Here is a 17,433-nt window from a genome sequence, read left to right on the forward strand (position 1 = left end):
TTACTCACATCATTAATAAATTAAACTTTGAGATTTGGAGAAGACAATGGCAACAGCTGTTTCCTGGCATTGCACCTTTCCTGGATCACACCTTTCCCCCGTGACAGTGTAAAAAGTATGAGACCAGCATCACCTCTGCTCCCCCAGAGACATGGAACCCTCTCAGATGTCACATGGAAAACACCTCCTGGGGTCAGCTGCAATGAGAGGGAAAAGCAAAAGAGCAGAGGGCAGTGCCCCAGGTTGCCCAGACCTGTGTGAATGGTTGCTGGGATTCCCAGCATCCACAAGCAGGAACACAGTTGGCCAACTTACCCTCCAAATGAGGGACCCAATTTTCTGGAAGCGCTATGGACTGCAAGCAGTTATTAATGGGGTGCTGGTCCTGCTTCCCAGCCCTGCACTGCAGGATTTGACCAGGGCATGCTGAGCAGCCATCACAGAGCTGGGAGACAGCCCACAGACCCCAGGGGCATCGCTGCCAAGCACCTTCCCAGCAGGACAGCCTGAGGCCTGGATCTGTGCCCCCTACCTGGCGAGGCAGAGGCTCAGGTTGCTCTATGGGCAGAAGGAATAAATCTCTCCTGCAAAATGAAGCGCTGCTCAGTGCACAGCAGGATGTGCCACTGAGCTGACATCACCACCAGCTCTCCGTGGCACATCCATATGGCTGGCCAGCAGTGGGCATGTTCTTTCACTTACATTTCCCTCAAGTTTTGATACTACACCAGGAGCTGCAGCAAAGCAGTTTAACGCCCAGGGTGATCGTGTAGCTGGATCGTGATGAGAGGACTTTCCCCAGTGGCAGCCCAAGCAGCAATGAGACAGCATCACACATCAGCCAGGTTGTGCTGAGCTCAGTCCAGGGATAGGTGTCTGAGCAAAACCTCTCGCCTTACTCCAGCCATGCCTCAAGGGGCACCCACGTATATCCCCACCTGCCCAACACCTGCACACTCTCCACAGAAGTAAACCCAAGCAAGGCAGCAGCTGTGCAAGGCTGCTCCCCCTCCCCACCACCAGCACTCGGGGTACAGGCACAGCTCAGGGGTGCTCCCAAGGAGGCCAGGGAACAGATCCCCCAAGGTCCAGAGGGGCACAGCCAGACTATCCCTTGCTGTCTACTTCCACCCAGCCCCATCCCCAGATCCAGCCACCCTCCACTGGGACTGAAGAGCCATCTCTTCTCCTGGCCAAGTAGCATCTCCTCTGTGAGCAGACAGAATAAGGCAACAAACTATTTCATTTTTACTATTTGTATTTGACCTTTTTATAATGTTTGCTTTTTCCAGCATAATCCCTTAAGAACACGACTGATGATTTATAACAAAAGAATATCTCTATAGTGGGTGCCTTGCAAGACCTCTCTCCTGCTGCTTTAGAGTGATTTACTTTTGGATTAGCCTCTGATAGAGAAGGGCTCGGCTGACGATTTGCCCTCGTATATCAAAAGGGAAATCCTTAAGACATCACTATAAAACAGCAGGAAAGAGCACCTGCCTGACTCATAAACTTATATGATGTGGTTTAGTCAGATAGGCCATCTGCTTTCCTTACATACCCATATGTCCTTCGCTGTTCCCCGCTACCTCACTGTTAACTTTGGTGATTTTCTCCTTCACTTCCGCAAAGCTAAAATGGAGAAATGAATCGAGTGATAAACTTTGATGCAGATGGAAACAAGTGCAGTAGCCACTGTCTCTGCCTTCTAGTTACACAATAAATAATGACAGTGAAGGTGAGGAAACACACGTCTGCTCTTCGTTAGAACCATCGTATAAACTCAATGTGCCAAATCTGGCCCTGGCCTACACCCACATGGCTCAACCAACTTGGGTGAGGAGAGGAAAGATCCACTCTTGGAGTGTGTCCTTGCCAAACCCTGGCTGTTCCTAACAGGAGCAGGCCATGGTCCCCAGCATGGCTGCACTCCCATGCTGGAGCCTCTTCCCATGGCCAAGGAGTGGTTGTCCAGCCAGGGTTGGCCTCAAACAATCCCAATGTTTAGGGAAAAAATACAAGAAACTGGAGTTTGCTCCCTTCCCTGTGACAGGAAAAGGCCCTCCAATCCTAATGATTACCTTATTTAGGAACTGTCTGAGCCAAACTATATATCAAACCTTCATCCCCAGTGACCAAACAGATTTTTGTCTCCTGAACTCACCTGTGTCCCCTTTGAATCCATTTCTGTCTTGGTTTCTACAACAACCCATAGCCATTAACTCCAGGGGCATATCTGAACAGCATGATATCAAAGGTACTCCAGCTTCAAACCTGCTGGCTAGCTTCATTACATACCCCCAGCTCTTGCCCAAGAAGAAAGCAATTAGTTGTTTTCTAATGAACCTTTGCCTTCCACACATGACTGCACACGGCTGGTCAGCAGCCCCAGGGACCAACCCAACACTCCTTTCCCACATGGACAACCTGCTCTTCTAGCCTGCCTTGCACAGAAGTTCTTTCATGCCACCTTCTCCTCCTTTCAGCCTCCTCAGAGGTTCATTCTGCCTTTTTGGCGAGAGAGGGCTTGACAAGCACATCACTTGCTATATCCAAAATGTGCTTGCAAAGACCACTGCAGCTTTTCAACAGCGTAACTTTGTCTGGCCCTCTATCCTCTTTGGTCATGCACAGCCATCAAACACCACTGTTCCTTTACACCTCTCATGAGGAGAAAACCAATAGATCCTGACCCCAGCCACAATCCCAAAGAAAATGCCAGCATGCCGGCCCCAGGGAAGTGGAAAGCAGCCTGCATGGAGGCAGAGAAAGCCACAGGCACTCATTCTGCAATGAGAGCATGTCTGCATCCCCTGGCCTGGGCAGGCTGCTGCAGTGCAGGGAGAGGGGGGCTCACACCAACCAGCCCTGGGGGCACAGGGAAATCGGCCTCCCTGCAGCTCAGGGGGAAAGAAAACCTCCTGTAATTTACGTCCTTTTTTAATGTTCGTCTTGCTTTTTAATTTCCCAAAATCGAGTCCCTGGGAGTTCATTTTTCTCCTCTGCAATAGAGTAAGGCAAGCAGAGGTTTTTCCAGCTCTCTGGAGAGCTGCCTATAGCCTACCACAGAGTGGATAAAAACCCGCATAAAAAGACCACCCAAGGGACTGGGAAAGTGGTCCCCAGAGGGAAGAAAGAGGCATTTTGTTTAGAAAGGCTGAAGCACAGACAATTACCCAAAGCAGAAAAAAAAAGCCGCCATGAAATCTCCTGCTCAGCTTTCCCCTCCCAGAGCCCAGACAGGAGCACTGGCCAGCACTGTGCTGTGCCACGGGCAACAGAGCTGCCAGCAAGGGAGAAGGTACCAGGAAGCACACGAGAGTGTGCATGCATGCACCAGCACGTGTCCTTATGGAAAATCCAGCAGCATCTCGGGCACAGGAAACACTTCAGTGCCCTTCCCCTTACAGAGAGCCCAGTTTGTTGCTCACTAACTGTGGAGCAAACAGCTCGAGCCCCGCAGCTGATCTCCACAGAGATCCAGCTACTGCAACACTCCGAGTGTGCTTACCCGTGAGGTGTCTGCTCTTACACACCCAGCAGCAATGGCCTTGCACACCCATGAGGGCAGTGGCCTTGCTGGTCCCGCTGCCAGCCTGCAGTGACACTGCAGGGAGTGCCCAGTGCTCCGGCCACGGGGAGCGGGCAAGGCAGAGCACGGCTCGGGCAAGGGCTCTCTCAAAGAAATTAAAAGTGGAAAAGGCATCACATTAACCTCCTTAATTTTTCATTTCTGACACACACTGTTTTCTCCTCATTTCAAAGAATTTCAAGTTAATGTCTGGAGGGCAGAAAAATCCATTTCCCAATATGCCTGCTGCAGCTTTTTCACCAATCGACTGCCCTTCCTGGTACAATCACTGGGACATTGATTTTTTTTTTCCTTTTTTTTTTTCCTAGAGCATCATCCAAAACTCTATCAATGCAAACAGCATCTTTGAAAAAAATACCAGCAATACAAGGCAAGATGCTTTCTCCACCCTTTAACCCCAATGCTGCAGGAAACCTCTGCCTGGTACCAGTTTTAGTAGTGTCTATTGCAGTGTGGCAGGGACAGAGGCAGGCCCAAGGTTGCACATACAATAGCCTGGGTTCTGGTGAGCCTGGCAAAACCCTCCTCCTATTACTATGCTAAATAAACACTTCACTCAACAGTCTTGGCACTTATTAAGCACCTGGGAGAGAGACTGCCTCACATTGTCCAAAACACTCTTAATTACCGTTTAATCAAGATCTCTTCCCCTCTAGGAGGAAAAAAAAAAAAAAAAAAAAAAAAAAAAGGTGGGTAAACATTTGCATGTATTTTCCACTGCAATCACATTACACATCTCTGTGACAAGCAAATTCTTGGCAGAGCTCAGGAAGAACGAGCTGCCTGTGCAGGAGCATCACAGCACAGCCTGCTCAGCCAAATAGCCTTAGGTCCCCCCTTCCTTAGGTAAGGAACAGAACCAGGAGGATTTCCTGGCACATGGACTAACGCCATCAAATGCTTCTTTTATTTGTTGTTGACACATGTATAACAGTAGAGGAATCACTAAATAGCCTTGTAATATCTTGATTTATGGATTATTCTTCCATACAAATAGCACATGGCAAGGACAACATGCCTTCATGCTGTATCTCTTTTAGCACAGGAGCACTGGATTCCTGCTATTAGCACCCACAAATCCCAGGCGGCACAGGGCTGAGCCAGGCACAGATGGGATGCCCAATCCCCCGCTAACAGAGCAGGTAAAGGCACAAAGCACTGCGTGGGCGTTCAGACACAAATCTTTTTCCTTTTTGTAAGCCTTCTCCCTGAGCAGCTCCTGCCTGCAGCTTTAGAACTGTGCCTGGTGATGTGCAGCTGTTTCCAGAGGCCGAAGGCCTGGGGAGTGAGTGCTCTGTGGCACAGAGCTGGCAGCAGCACCAGCCAGCACACAGCCAGCACACAGCCTGGGCTTGGGGTGTGAGATCCTGCACAGAACCTCCCTTCTCCTCCACTTCACATGCAGCTCTTCCTTAAGATACAGGGGATTTGTCTAATTGATTTAACTGGCAGTTGCAGTGCTCTGACAAAAATGAATTTATATCCCAGAAGCACATGAAAGAGAAGGGCCTTTGGGACAGTATCACTACACTGCTTTCATGCCAAGGGCCGGGTCCCAAACGGGCCAGGCAGGGCTCAGTCTGGGTCACACCATCACAGTCAAAAACACATCAAGCAGTGCTCTCTGAAAGCTCTGGAAAGGAGCAGGATCGTGTCCAGGGCATGCGTTCCAGCACCCCTGTGCTGCACCTGACTAGTTCTGTTGACTAAGTGACAATTACCCGGGACTCACTGCTGGTGATAGATTATCAATGGCATATGACTTTGCATTTTAACAGCCACTAATCTGCCTGCTAAACCCAGAATATCAGGTTAAATCACCTAATGTGATCTTTTGAGTATGGCAAAGCAGAGGTCTGATGATAGTGATTTAAACAGTTGCTGGTGAAAGCATCCCAAGAAGCTCAGCTGCAATATTCCAACACGGATGTTCAGGCTTTGGGCAAAGGGGACACCTGTGCAGGAGAGAGGATAAACTGACTCCTCAGTACCTTTTACACCATGAATGCATTCAGAAGATCCAAAGCTCTTCATAATGACAGGCTTTGGGAAAAGGGCAAGAGCCCCCAGGGGAGATGGGCAGAAAAAGTTTCTCTAGGTCACATAAGTAAGATGTAGGTAAAAGGGTCTTGGAGTACATATTAAACCGATATTCATTTATTCATTTTTATGAATGACTGAATTTCTTCCATTTCTCCTCCCTATGCATGGTACAACATCCTCACATAGACAACAGGCAGTCAACCAGAGATGTGCACATCCATGTTCACGTGACAACAATGTGACCAGGAGCTGCATGAACTGAACCCAACACAGACTTCAGCTCCAAATTAGCATTCAGACACAAACTGAGCTGTGTCAGTGCTCCTATGCAAACCAAACTAGTCTAAGATTATCTCTGTTCTCAGCCCATTTACCAAATAGGTCTCGTAGTGAACATGTGCTGACTCTTGATCTAGGGAATGCGTCCAAGGAAAACAGCTGCCAGAGGCTTCACTGCGAATGAACACTGTGTGCTAAAGGAGTCCCGTGCCTGACACGGAGCTGGAAAGCTGGCTGGAGGCTGAAGTGGGGACAGACAAAAAGTTCACTCCCTCAAGTGCCATCTCTTAAGAAAGCCACACGCTGACACAAAGGGCAGGGCAGTCATTTGCAGCCACCCCCAGCCTAGAACAGTCCTCTACAGGAGCACAAACTGCTGCTGCTCTCTCTGGAGGAGTCCCCCCCAGCCCAGCCACACGTGCCTGTCGGGCACTGAAGCCCACCAGGTGTCTGCACGAGCTGTGCAGAGCTGCCCCTGCTTCTGTGCCTTCCCTCAGCTCCATGGGAGGATGGGTCACCCCATCAGCAGCTGGCCTGACCAAAGACCCCTCCAACAGCGCTGCTCCCACCCCAGGCACAGCTCCAGGCCAGCACTGCTCCCCTCTGCAGGGGGAGGGATGGCAGCCTGAACGAGCACTAACAAACCTACTAATTAAAAACTTGGGAAGGACTTAAAATTCACTTTCCTGGGGAACAGGAACAATTTGAGAAAACAAACCAAACATTTTTCTTTCATAAGCAGGCAGTGGAGCCAGGATCTCAGCATGCTGCAGCCAGGAACAGTGGCTGGGAACAGGCTAATGCCCATCTTTGCCCCACTGGCTGCTCCCCATTGCTGCCCTGAAAAGCTTCATCACCATGGGCAGAAACACCGAGAGGAACAGGCTGGCTGCTGCTCTATCAGTTAAACAAGACATTTCCTATGTTGTGAAATTAGCATCTGACTTCACTGCTTTCTCCTTCCCTCATCCTTTGAAAATACATTTTCTCCAAGATTTTGAGAACCTACAGCAAGGAAGGTGGAAACCCATTCAGGGTACACAAAAGAAAGGTCATCAAGTGCATCTGGATAAGTTTTAAAGATAATTACTCATTTTCATATCCTCTTTCCATTCTCCTGGGAGCACCAGATACGATACAAACAGCCTTCCTTGAAGCCTTTTCTTGGCACACCAGGGTGCTAAGGGTCTTCAGAGGAAACTCTGAAAACATTCAGACCTGGGCTGTGATACCCTTGCATCTCATCAACGTGCACATCCCAGTGAAGAGCTAACGTCTGGTGCTGAGGATGTCCGTCCATTTCCCGCTGAGCCCACAGCAGGATCACTCTGGGCCTGGTTAGTGAAGTCCCAGCACAATAGTGCTGCGAGGCCCTTAATCACACTGTGCTTTAGCAGCATTCCTTGGCCCAGCAGAGCACACCAGCAGTATGAGACATGAACAATGGCCAAGCTTTGTTTCCATGTTCCTGTCTCCTGAGCCCATGAGGAACATCTGGTTGCCTTCCTTCCACTGCAGAGGGTGGGCATGGGTGGGTCCCCACTGACAGCAGCAAGGCTACAGCGAGCAGCACACCCCGAGCAGCCTATTGATCGACACAAGATGAGGCAAGACCAAGGACGTGCTTGGAGAGGTGCCTGCAAGACTTTTGCCACGCTGGCAGCAGCAATTAGAATCTGTGTGAATGTCAGCACTGCAAACAAAACCAGGATGAAAGACTTGACCATGGCCTGCAGAGAAAGTGGCCGCTCGTTTCCTCGTCTCCACCGACTGGAGCTGGAATCACAGCACCACGCTGTACAACTCTTCCTGGTTCCTGCCAGGACATGGGCATCTGCTCCGAGGGCTTTAACCACATCAGAGGATGCCACTCAGGCTCACAGCCAGTTTCAGTGGCAATGCAGGACCAAGAAGCAGGAGTCAGCAGCCCAGCACCCCACAACCTGTGCTTGGTCGTGGAAGGGTTCAGGAAATCTCTTCCACAGAAGTCCCACAAGAACACTGTCTGTGCAAAGCAGAGACACAATCCTGCTTCTGAGGGATGTTCACCATGTGAGACTCCCATTACCCAAGGGAGGTGAGGACACCACTCTTTCATCCAAGAATGCAGGAGCAGCCAGGGCACTCACTCCTTGCTTTGAAGGGGTTCAAGGTCCAGGTACATTCAAGAAACAACTGAATGTGGCACTGAGTGCCATGGTCTAGTCAACAAGGTGGTGTTTGGTGAAATGTTGAATTCAATAGTCTCAGGTCTTTTCCAGCTGAATTGGTTCTGTAGTTCTGTGTCCCTCCTCTTAGGGGTGTTTGGTAGGTGTTCCTTCGGATAGGCAGACAGCAAGAGTGCACACACTGCTGTGCCTCTGGAAAAAAAGGCTTTTAGAAAATAAAAAAACCTTGATTCTGGGTTTTTCTACAAATAATTCATATAAAGTAACTCCATAGTGTCAGCTTGTCTGATTTGAGAGCCAAGGCATAACTCAGAGAGAGGTTGGGGGGCTGTGAGATGTTGGCGGGAGACACCAAGTCCCCGAGAGGTTTCAGGAACATGCCGGCCCCAGAGTTCCCTGCTGAGGAGCTCAGGCAGATCCACAGCAACCTGGCTCTCACTTGCCACATCTGCAGAGGCCCATGACTGCAGAGCCACTGAGACTGGGGCTGTGATGGCACAGGGCAGAAGCCTGGCCCTGAGCTGTGCCATGCTCGAGGCACAGCTCTCCCCACTGGTGCAGGGCAGTGATGGAGGCACTGCCTGGTGTGTGTCTGGCCACCAATGTGACCCAGCAGTTTGTCCTGGGTTCTCAGGGCAAGGGCCCAGCCAGCAAGTGACACGCTGGCTATAGGCTCAGCAGCTCCATGCAGCTGAGAGCCCAGCACAGAGGGAAGCCTGGATTAGCTCCTGGCACTGTAGGAAGTGCTATAATAGCAGAAGCAGAGCAGCAGGCAGCAATTGTGGAGCCTGAGCAAAAATCCCTTGTTTTCACTGGCTAGTTCTGGTTTCATGTTTCTGATCTTTTAAACATCAGGCACTCCCCAAGCCTGGCCAACAGCTCCCTAACGCAGCAGTCTGCTCTGCCAGCAGCCTGACCTGTGCCAATGGGTTTCCTCCAAACTGCCAGCTCCAGGCTGGAGACGGAGCTCCAGCCCCACTGCATATGGGCTGGCAGCAACCCCCAGCAGCAGGAGCAGCTGAGCTCCCTCCCCAGAGGAGAGCAGCACCATTCCCCTCGCCTCCAGCCAAGGCTCACGACTCCAAGGCACTTTTCCCAGCCTGTCTCTGCAGGCAAACCCACAAGTGCCCCAAACCAAGGCAGCAGAGGCACAGGGAGCAGTCTGCAATGGCATGGTGCAAGACCAGTACAAACCAGTGCCAGCTGCCACTGACACATGCTCTGCTGTCAGCCCAGCCACTTAACCACACTGTTTTTTCCCTGGCTGTAAGGCAGCCAACAGCAAACCTGCTTGTTTCCCCTTCCAAAGGGGAGAGAGAGAGAGAAGGGAGCTTGTGGAAAATAAAATCACTCTCAACAGCCTGGAAAAAGCTGCATGTTATGAGACCACAGAAGCGATGAGAGGTTGTGTGGGCAGGTGAAGGGTTAACAGGTGGAAGCCAATGCCCCTCTACCAGGCAGCCGATATTTCTATCAATAAATTATGCATCAGCATCTAGTAATAATGACCTAGCAGCCAACGCTATTTAAAACAAACCAATCGATGGTATTAACGTAATCCCCAGGAGAAAACAAGACACCGCACACAGCGCTGGGATCGGGGCAGATCGGGCCAAGGAGAAAGGGACCTTTGGGACAGCAGTCAGCCAGAGGGGACAGAGAGGTCCCCGAGCTGAAAGGCCAGGCAGGGGCTCTGGTTCAGCCAAGAGCAGAGAATAGAAATCACCTCCCCAGCCCTGCACCACAGCCACCACAGCCTTGGGCAGGGCTGGCACCGAGACCACCCGCCTGGCTCACCCGTGTGGCAGCTGCTGCAGCCCGACTCGATCCCCCAGGCCAGACCCTGCCCGAGCACAGAGGCGAATGGCTGCTGCCCAAGCGTCTGGGCCATGCCACACTGGCCCTCGCTGCCGGGCAGGGGCCACAGCCCACCCACAGCAGGCATGATGGACTTAATCCTACTTATGCCCAGTGCTGCTCACTGTGCAGAGCCACCAGAACCTGGAGGGGAGAAGGGATTTGGGAGCTGTTACACCCCAGCAGCCATGGCCAGGCCCCAGGAGCACGGGCCCAGTGCACAGATACAGGGCTCACCAGCCCACACATATAACACACTTCATGTGCATTCTCCATATTAATAAATGGGGAAAGAAGGAACCATCAATCTATGAACTGCCAATTTGCACAGGACTAGCTCTTTTACTGGCTACGCACTAGCACCTTTTACAGCCCATTAATTACTTTCTCTAATAAAGTTTGACAAAATGATAACTTGCCCATGAAAAGTGTTGTAATAAATACATTTTCTCTAACTTTGGACCATTCTTGCATGTCTGGCTCATAAACCCCTCCCACGGTTCAGTAACTTAGAGCCTACCTGTACTTTTCAGGGAAGGAGGGGGCCCTGGCATGGTGGCTGCTGCACAGCAGCTGCACAGCAGCAGCACAGTGGCACTGGTGCCACAGCCAGCAAGCAGGGGCCTCTGCACACTGGCAAGAGCTGGCCCCACTCTGGCACATACAGCTCAGGCTGAGCAGGGGAGAGCACAGCAGTTTCCTGCAGTTCCTGCTTGCCTGGTGAGTCCTGGGGACACCACAAAGCCTGTGCTCAGGGCACCCCCTCATTTCCCACTCCTTGGGTCACACATAGATCCCTCAGCTCAAACCCCTGGCAGTGCCCACAACAGGGTCAGCCAGCTGCATCTACAGCAGAGCCAGCTGTGGATGAGGAGGCTCAGGGTCTCCACGAGCTTGAGTGCCATCACCACGTCCAAGAAGCCAGATACTGTCTCCCACGAATGCAGCCTGCACTGCTTCTACACTCCCTGTCATTTCACTTCCCATGCCAGGCACTAAGACACATCATGTTTCCTAGGCCGATGCTGACAGCTTGGGATGCCCACTGCTTCCACTATTTCTTTATCTACATAAGGCCACAGCTGAGCTCAGTAGACAATACAATGGCTGAAGCTGGTCTTTCCTAATACAGAAACAGGAAGCAAGTGGTATGTTTTAGTCTCAATTCCAAATTATAAGCTGTTAAATGACCTTTTTATTACACTGCTTAGGAGCACTGAGCAACCCAACTCATCTGAGACAGAAATTCAGACCTCATCTTTCCCAGGCAGCCCTGTAAACAGGAGCATTGGAGACTGGCTCCAGAGCTAATGGTCAGCACGGCCGGGCATCACTGCAGATGAAGCAGGAGGCACATCTGCCCTCGGTTCCCCTACCAGCCTCCTGCCCTCTCCTGAGGCCAGCCAGCTGCTCTCTCTGGCCCAGGCACAGGCCCAGGCAAAGCCCACAGAGCCACCACTGTCACCTCTGCAGAGGAGCACAGCGAGTGCAGCAGCTTTGTCCAAAGGCCTGAGCGGGCTGGCACAACGATGGCACACTCTGGTGCTGCTGCGAGCCAGCCCCACGTTCACTGTGCAGGCTGTGCTGCTCCCCCAGCAGCTGAAGGCTCCTTCCCTCTTTAATTAGTTGAGTGACTCTGCTCTGCCCAATAAAATCATCACCCCCCTCAGCAGTGCCATGCCGTGGAAATTTATGATCATAATTTAGGGCTGAATTACCACCATCGGTACCTGTGCCATATGAATTACTCAGTCATATTAAATTCAACTGTTGATTTTGCAGGGTTATGTGAAGCAGGAACACTTAGAGCCAATGAAATAATGGAGGAGAAAGAATTATGGCCAGGGAAGTTATATTAGTTGTTCAAAGCACCCTGCACAGAGCCCACCTGCCCATCCCCAGCTGAGGGCTGCCTGCCCCTAGCAGCGCTGGGCTCCTGGGATCATGCGAGCTGGGAGCTGCAGCTCGTCCTCTCCCTGCTCCCCATGGCCAGGATCTCTGCTGTCAGAAGATCTGGAGGAATATCTGTCCCTAGCAAAGAGTTATGGAACTCCTTCAGGCACTTGCACTGGCATGAAAGAATCCTTCCATTTCTGAATCCAGCAGCCCCCAGGGCAAATGCTGTGGTAAGACTTTTGTGTCCATGTACATACAGAATTTGCTGGTCTGTAGAGTCACAGACAGAAGCTCAGGGACACTCAGCACAGCACCAGGGGCCTCAAATCCAACATGATGATCTGAACCCAGCACTGACCTGACTTTCACACAGAGATACTTGTGAAGACTACCCTACAAAGTCAGAGCAATGAACTTGAATTCCTGCCAGCCTAGACACACTTAGTCCGAGACTTCAGATCCCAGCAGCCCACTCTGACATAGAAAAGACAAAACCTGGAGCCCTGCAATGCTGCAAACTGGAAACAAAAAGCCCTTTGACTGGAAAACCTAAGTCTCAAGCAAGCTCATTTTGGAGTGATGGCTTTAACAGTTTATGTGCAGGCAGGATTTCTAATGCACAAAGAGCAAAGTGCATTTGTATATGGAACAAGTATTAATCAACTAATGCAGAAAAAATGTCCATCAACAAAAAAGAAAGCCTGAAATGCTTTATTACAATCCTGAGGTTTTTGGTATTGGCACAATAATTTCCTCAAAGAAAGTTACAAACCCTCATTTTACACAGATCTCTTCATGTCCATCCCAGACCTCTCTAATCGTGAAAAAAAGTGCATATAAAAATTCTCATGCACGGTTTCAATCAAGTGCATTTATCTATACAGATTGCCCTTTTTATGCCAAGATAATGTCAGAAACTCTACACAAATCACCACAATTTACACTCTCCTCCTCTTTAGTATAAGGTAGACTCTGCCAAATCAAGGGCTAATATATCACATTATTTCTAGTAATCCAAGGGCTGCCTCCTGCCACCTGCTTTATGAAATACCTATGTCTTTGATTCATTGATCCCTGCCTAACCTTGTAGGTAGAAAAGCTTTTCTCCCTCCTTATAGAACTTTAACATGTTGTGTACTGTGCTGCTTGGCTGACACCAGCCTCTGCCCCTCAAGCCAGGATTAACCCTCCCCTGCTAACACAGGACCACATGTATTCTGGAAGCCTGCCAAGGATTTGTTTTTTAGACAATAAATGTGCGTTTTTTTCCTTTCAGGGGAGAGCACAAACACATTTCCCATAACCAATGCAGTCAGTTGCATGTCTGAGGAAATGCAGAGGTAAGCAGAGCTAGAGAGTGCCCTACTACCACAGTGTCTCCCCTGTCACAGCCCTACCTGCCCAGCACCTCATTTTTTGCCTAGTAGGAGCAGATGGACCTCAGGACAGAGATCCCCTCTGTTCTGGCCATACAACACTGAGTGCAGCAACAGCAGCTGCCACCAGAAGCTCAGTTTTTTGTAATAAACCTTTTCCTTTTTCCACAGAGACAGTCATTTGAGTTGCCTACGTGACCTCAAAGGAAAACACCAAGTAAAAGCAAATTCCAAAGGGCCAAGAACCAAATCAGGCTATGTGAGCACCTAAATCCCTTTGCAAAGGGCTCCCAAACCCGGTGGCAATGCCGGGCAGGGCGCAGGCAGCAGTGTGGGCATGGACTGGCTGGACACTCCACTTCTGTACACCCACCACCTCCATCTCCTGAGGAGAGGATGGAGACGAGAGGGAACCTCAGCCACTCCACAAGAGACCCCCCAAGGCCTCCCCCAGCCACAGGATGGGTGGTCATACCTCAAAGCACTTGGGAACAGATTTCACAGGCTCTGCAGCAGCAGTGCTCATGCTGCTCTGAAACTGGGCCTCCTACAAGAGCCTGTCATGCTCTCTCTCCATTTGTGATCAAGACAGTTTAGTATTCCAGCTGTGCATCCCAGCATCACACAGCAGATCGAATATGCATCGGTAAATACCGCTTCTGCTGCAAGAGTCCACAGAGAAGTTATCAAGAGGAAAAGCAAATGTGTACAGCAAACAGTGTGTGGAGAACACAACTGCAATACAAAGCATGTCCTTCCCTTCCCATGCCAGCTCTGGGATGACTAATTCTGTGCAAGGATGCCAGTCACTGAAAGACCTCAGTTGCCCTTCTTCCACAACTCTGAAAACCAAAATAAAAGTGTGAGACTGTCTTTCTTGCAAAGCTGGTGCCTGCAGACCCAGGTGCTCCTGTGTACCCCTTCTCCACACGAACAGGCCTGTCACTGTTCTTCACATTAACTCAGCAGCCCCTCTTCCTTCACACATCAGGCTGCAGCCTGCAACAAGGCTCCTACTCTTGCAGGCAGAGAACAGCCAGCATACCCAGTAGTGATATTTCCCCAGAAAACGAGGTTAAAAAACCCTCAGCAGTTTCCAGCCCCTTCCAAAGCCCCCCAGGAGGTCCCTCCTGGCTGTTAAGGACTTCACGGGAAGGAGCCCAGCCATGCAGAACCAGCTTTCCCAGCTCCTGCTCTTTCACAAATATTCTGGTCCTTTCAGATAAAAATTTTTAAGGGCAGGGTCTTCTCTGGTCTTTCTAAAAGGGCTACAGCCCCTGGCCTAAGAGCTTGCTGGAAAGCTTCCTCCTTGTGCTCTTTGGTCCAAATGCACTCTCCCAGACACGGCAAAACAGCTCCCTGGGGAGCGAGGGTGGCCGCTCACACGCTGAGCCCAACGGGAAGGCACGCCACGGCCAGGAGAGCACGGGCAGGATGCACTTTGTCCACTTACAGTCTCACCAAGGGCATAATTTCAGACATTTTCTGCAGATTAGAAAAAAAGGGTTGTTTTGGTTTTTGTTTTTTTTTTTACAGGAAGCAAATCCAGGGCTAAAATCTTCCCCTGCATCTCATGTCCAGTAGCGAGGGCTCCTCTGTTCATTATAATCTTCAGTGTAACTTCTGCTCTGCAGCTCCTTTAATCACATCAGATATGGGAACAGAAAAATGTCATTGTTCCTTGGCCATGAACAATACCATCCGTGGAGCCATGAGAAAGTGCAAGATGGATATAAAAAAGGCGGGCTCTTGTCTCCCCATAATCTCTTCTACAAACTGACAAAAGAGGGTTTTGTATAGAGAAAATTGCCACATACAGAAACAAAACAAAAATAGAGCATGCGAGCTGGGACCACTTTTATCTGGAGAGGCACCACAGGGAGATATGCCAAATGTGATTCATTTTAACAAGTTTAGCCCTTGAGAGACAAGAGCAGAGCCCCCCATTAAGAATGAGGAGGTTAGCCAGGAGGGTCAAGGGGGGAACAAGGCCTGGCACAGCCAGGGAGGGTAAGTGACCCTGAAGACTGCTGCTTCCCTTATTACAGTAGCAAGTGGTTCTGGCCTGGGACAAATGTCTGGAAAAAACAGCCTGGTCTGAGGTGGGGATAGAGGTTTTCAGGGTATTTTACCCCTGTTAGTTTTGCTAGGTTAGCCTGTGCATTGGCTCAATTACAGTGGAGTAATTAAAGTCTATAAACAGATACAGAGGTTCTTGCTCTCCCATCCATTATGGGCAGCTAGCAATGATTAACTGCATGACCCTTTGGGGAGACTCTTCCCCTACACAGGCACCTGAGCAAACACCCCAGAGCTGTTGAGCAACGGCGTGCAAAGCGCCAAAAGGCTTTGGTAAAACATCATACACACACCCACGTGTGCTTGGGACCGGCCTGCCCTCTCCCCAGGCTCTGCAGGTACAGAAAGACCCAGATCAATACAATCGCCAGGCCCTTTGAATGAAATCAATGCAGCTCAACAAGCACCTAAGTCCCGGTGTCATCACATTATTTATTGCCCAAAGTCCCCATCCCACATCAGTCCGAGGTGATGCCTTAGGTCGAGTACATTCCCTCCCTCTGCTCTGCAGCACACAATTAAATCTCAGGCTCAGGTTCTGCCTCCCAACGCACAGTGGGATCACAACACTGGCACCACACGTCACCAGCTCGGAGTGGGTGAGGTCACAGGGCACGGTGGCACTGGAACTCTCACCCAGAGGAGCAGCCAGCACCTCTCTGTGAGAAGCTCTGTGCCCACCCTCCTCACAGGTTCTCCTCCTCCAGCTCTTCACTGCCTCCCTAGGATGTCCCTCTGTTCACTGCCTCCTTTCAAGCCATTGTTAGTTTATTAAGTGCTTTAAGAGATGCAATTCGTGCCCCAGGAGAACAAGCTGCAGAGAAAGAGCTCCACAGTCCTGGTGGCCTGGCAGCGCCAGCCAAATGTCACATCCAGGCCCAGCAGGCAGCAGCATGGAAGCAACCAGTGCCATCCCCCACCGTGCCTCCAAAGAATGGAGGAGATGGGCACAGCCCCACCGCGGCGCTGCCCACCCTCCGCGGAGGGGCCACAGCACCAATAAAACTGTGGGCATGACAGCAGACAGCCACGGGGCCGGGCACCGAGCCTCTGCCCGAGCAGGCGGGGCGGACAGGGAGGTCCAGCATGGCCAGTCTCAGCACCTTCTCCCTGGCCATCAGCCCCATGCAAGGAAAGGCCTCCCCCAGGCTCAGAGCTAACCAGCTCTGGCCTTCCCTGCTCTCACCACAGACACACAGCACGCCCCAGGGAAGCGCCGAGCGCGCTGTGGCACGTCACAGGAGCAGACTAACACCAGCCCTGCTCTGAGCACAGCACCCAGCCAGCCCCTGCCAGGCACCACAGCGCTGTAGGGGCCAAGGAGATCCTCCAGAACATCAGCCCCATGGCAGGGATGGGGAGCTCAAACACTCCCAGCCTAGAGATGGAGCAGAACCCTCCCTTGCTCTGCTTTCACACATGTGCAAATGCAGATTAAGTGACTTGTCGTACAACAGGGACACCCAACTGCAGACATTTTCCAGGTCCAGGGATGGTGGGCAGCTGGTTCTCCTCAGCTATGAGCTGCACAGGCTCCTGAAGGCCCTTCCAGAGGCTCTGGGCTCACCCACAGATGTCTGACACAAGTGCCAGGCAGGGGCAGTGCAGGAGACACGGGCATGTGCTGCTGTCCCCAGACCCACACTAGTGGCTCTGCTCCCTGCGACAGCCCAGCATCCCACAACAGGGAAAGCAAACTCCCCTCCCTGCACATCACCACAGCCCTCCACTTTGCCCCAGTGCCAGCTAGGACCCTTCTCACCCTCCTGACAGACCTCGACATGCAACTTACTGCCAAGGATCATCGTCACATCACTAAATCAGCAGCAGCTCACACAAAATACCCCCACCTTCTGCCACACAGGTTTTTAACCTGAAGGCTCTGGAAGTGACCAGTGTCTCAGAGCCCCTCCCCATACCACCAGCAGCTCACACACCCTTCACAGGTGCTTGCTTTTTTCAGATTAATCCATATTCCCACCCATGAACGAGTGACAGGTGCCTTGCTTGACACCTGATTATGTCAGCCAAACCCCCAGCCAAAAGCCATGTCACAAATTAGGTCATTTAGGATTCCTAACCAACACTGTTAGCTAAATCCTTAACACTGTTAATTATGTTTCCTATCACCAATTTACAAAGC

General features: G+C 51.0%; 1 long non-coding RNA gene across 1 annotated transcript in view; it reads right to left on the bottom strand.

Annotated features, from left to right (window-relative positions):
- LOC138119370 (uncharacterized) overlaps positions 1-17,169 on the bottom strand; it is a 35,775-nt gene extending 18,606 nt beyond the window's left edge. Inside the window, exon 1 of the long non-coding RNA XR_011155482.1 lies at positions 17,083-17,169. This is a non-coding gene — a long non-coding RNA (uncharacterized lncRNA). The remainder of the gene's footprint in view (positions 1-17,082) is intronic.
- Between the last annotated feature and the right edge of the window lie 264 nt (positions 17,170-17,433).

The sequence above is a fragment of the Aphelocoma coerulescens genome, chromosome 15 (genome assembly GCF_041296385.1).
Source record: "Aphelocoma coerulescens isolate FSJ_1873_10779 chromosome 15, UR_Acoe_1.0, whole genome shotgun sequence".
Classification (NCBI taxonomy): domain Eukaryota; kingdom Metazoa; phylum Chordata; class Aves; order Passeriformes; family Corvidae; genus Aphelocoma; species Aphelocoma coerulescens.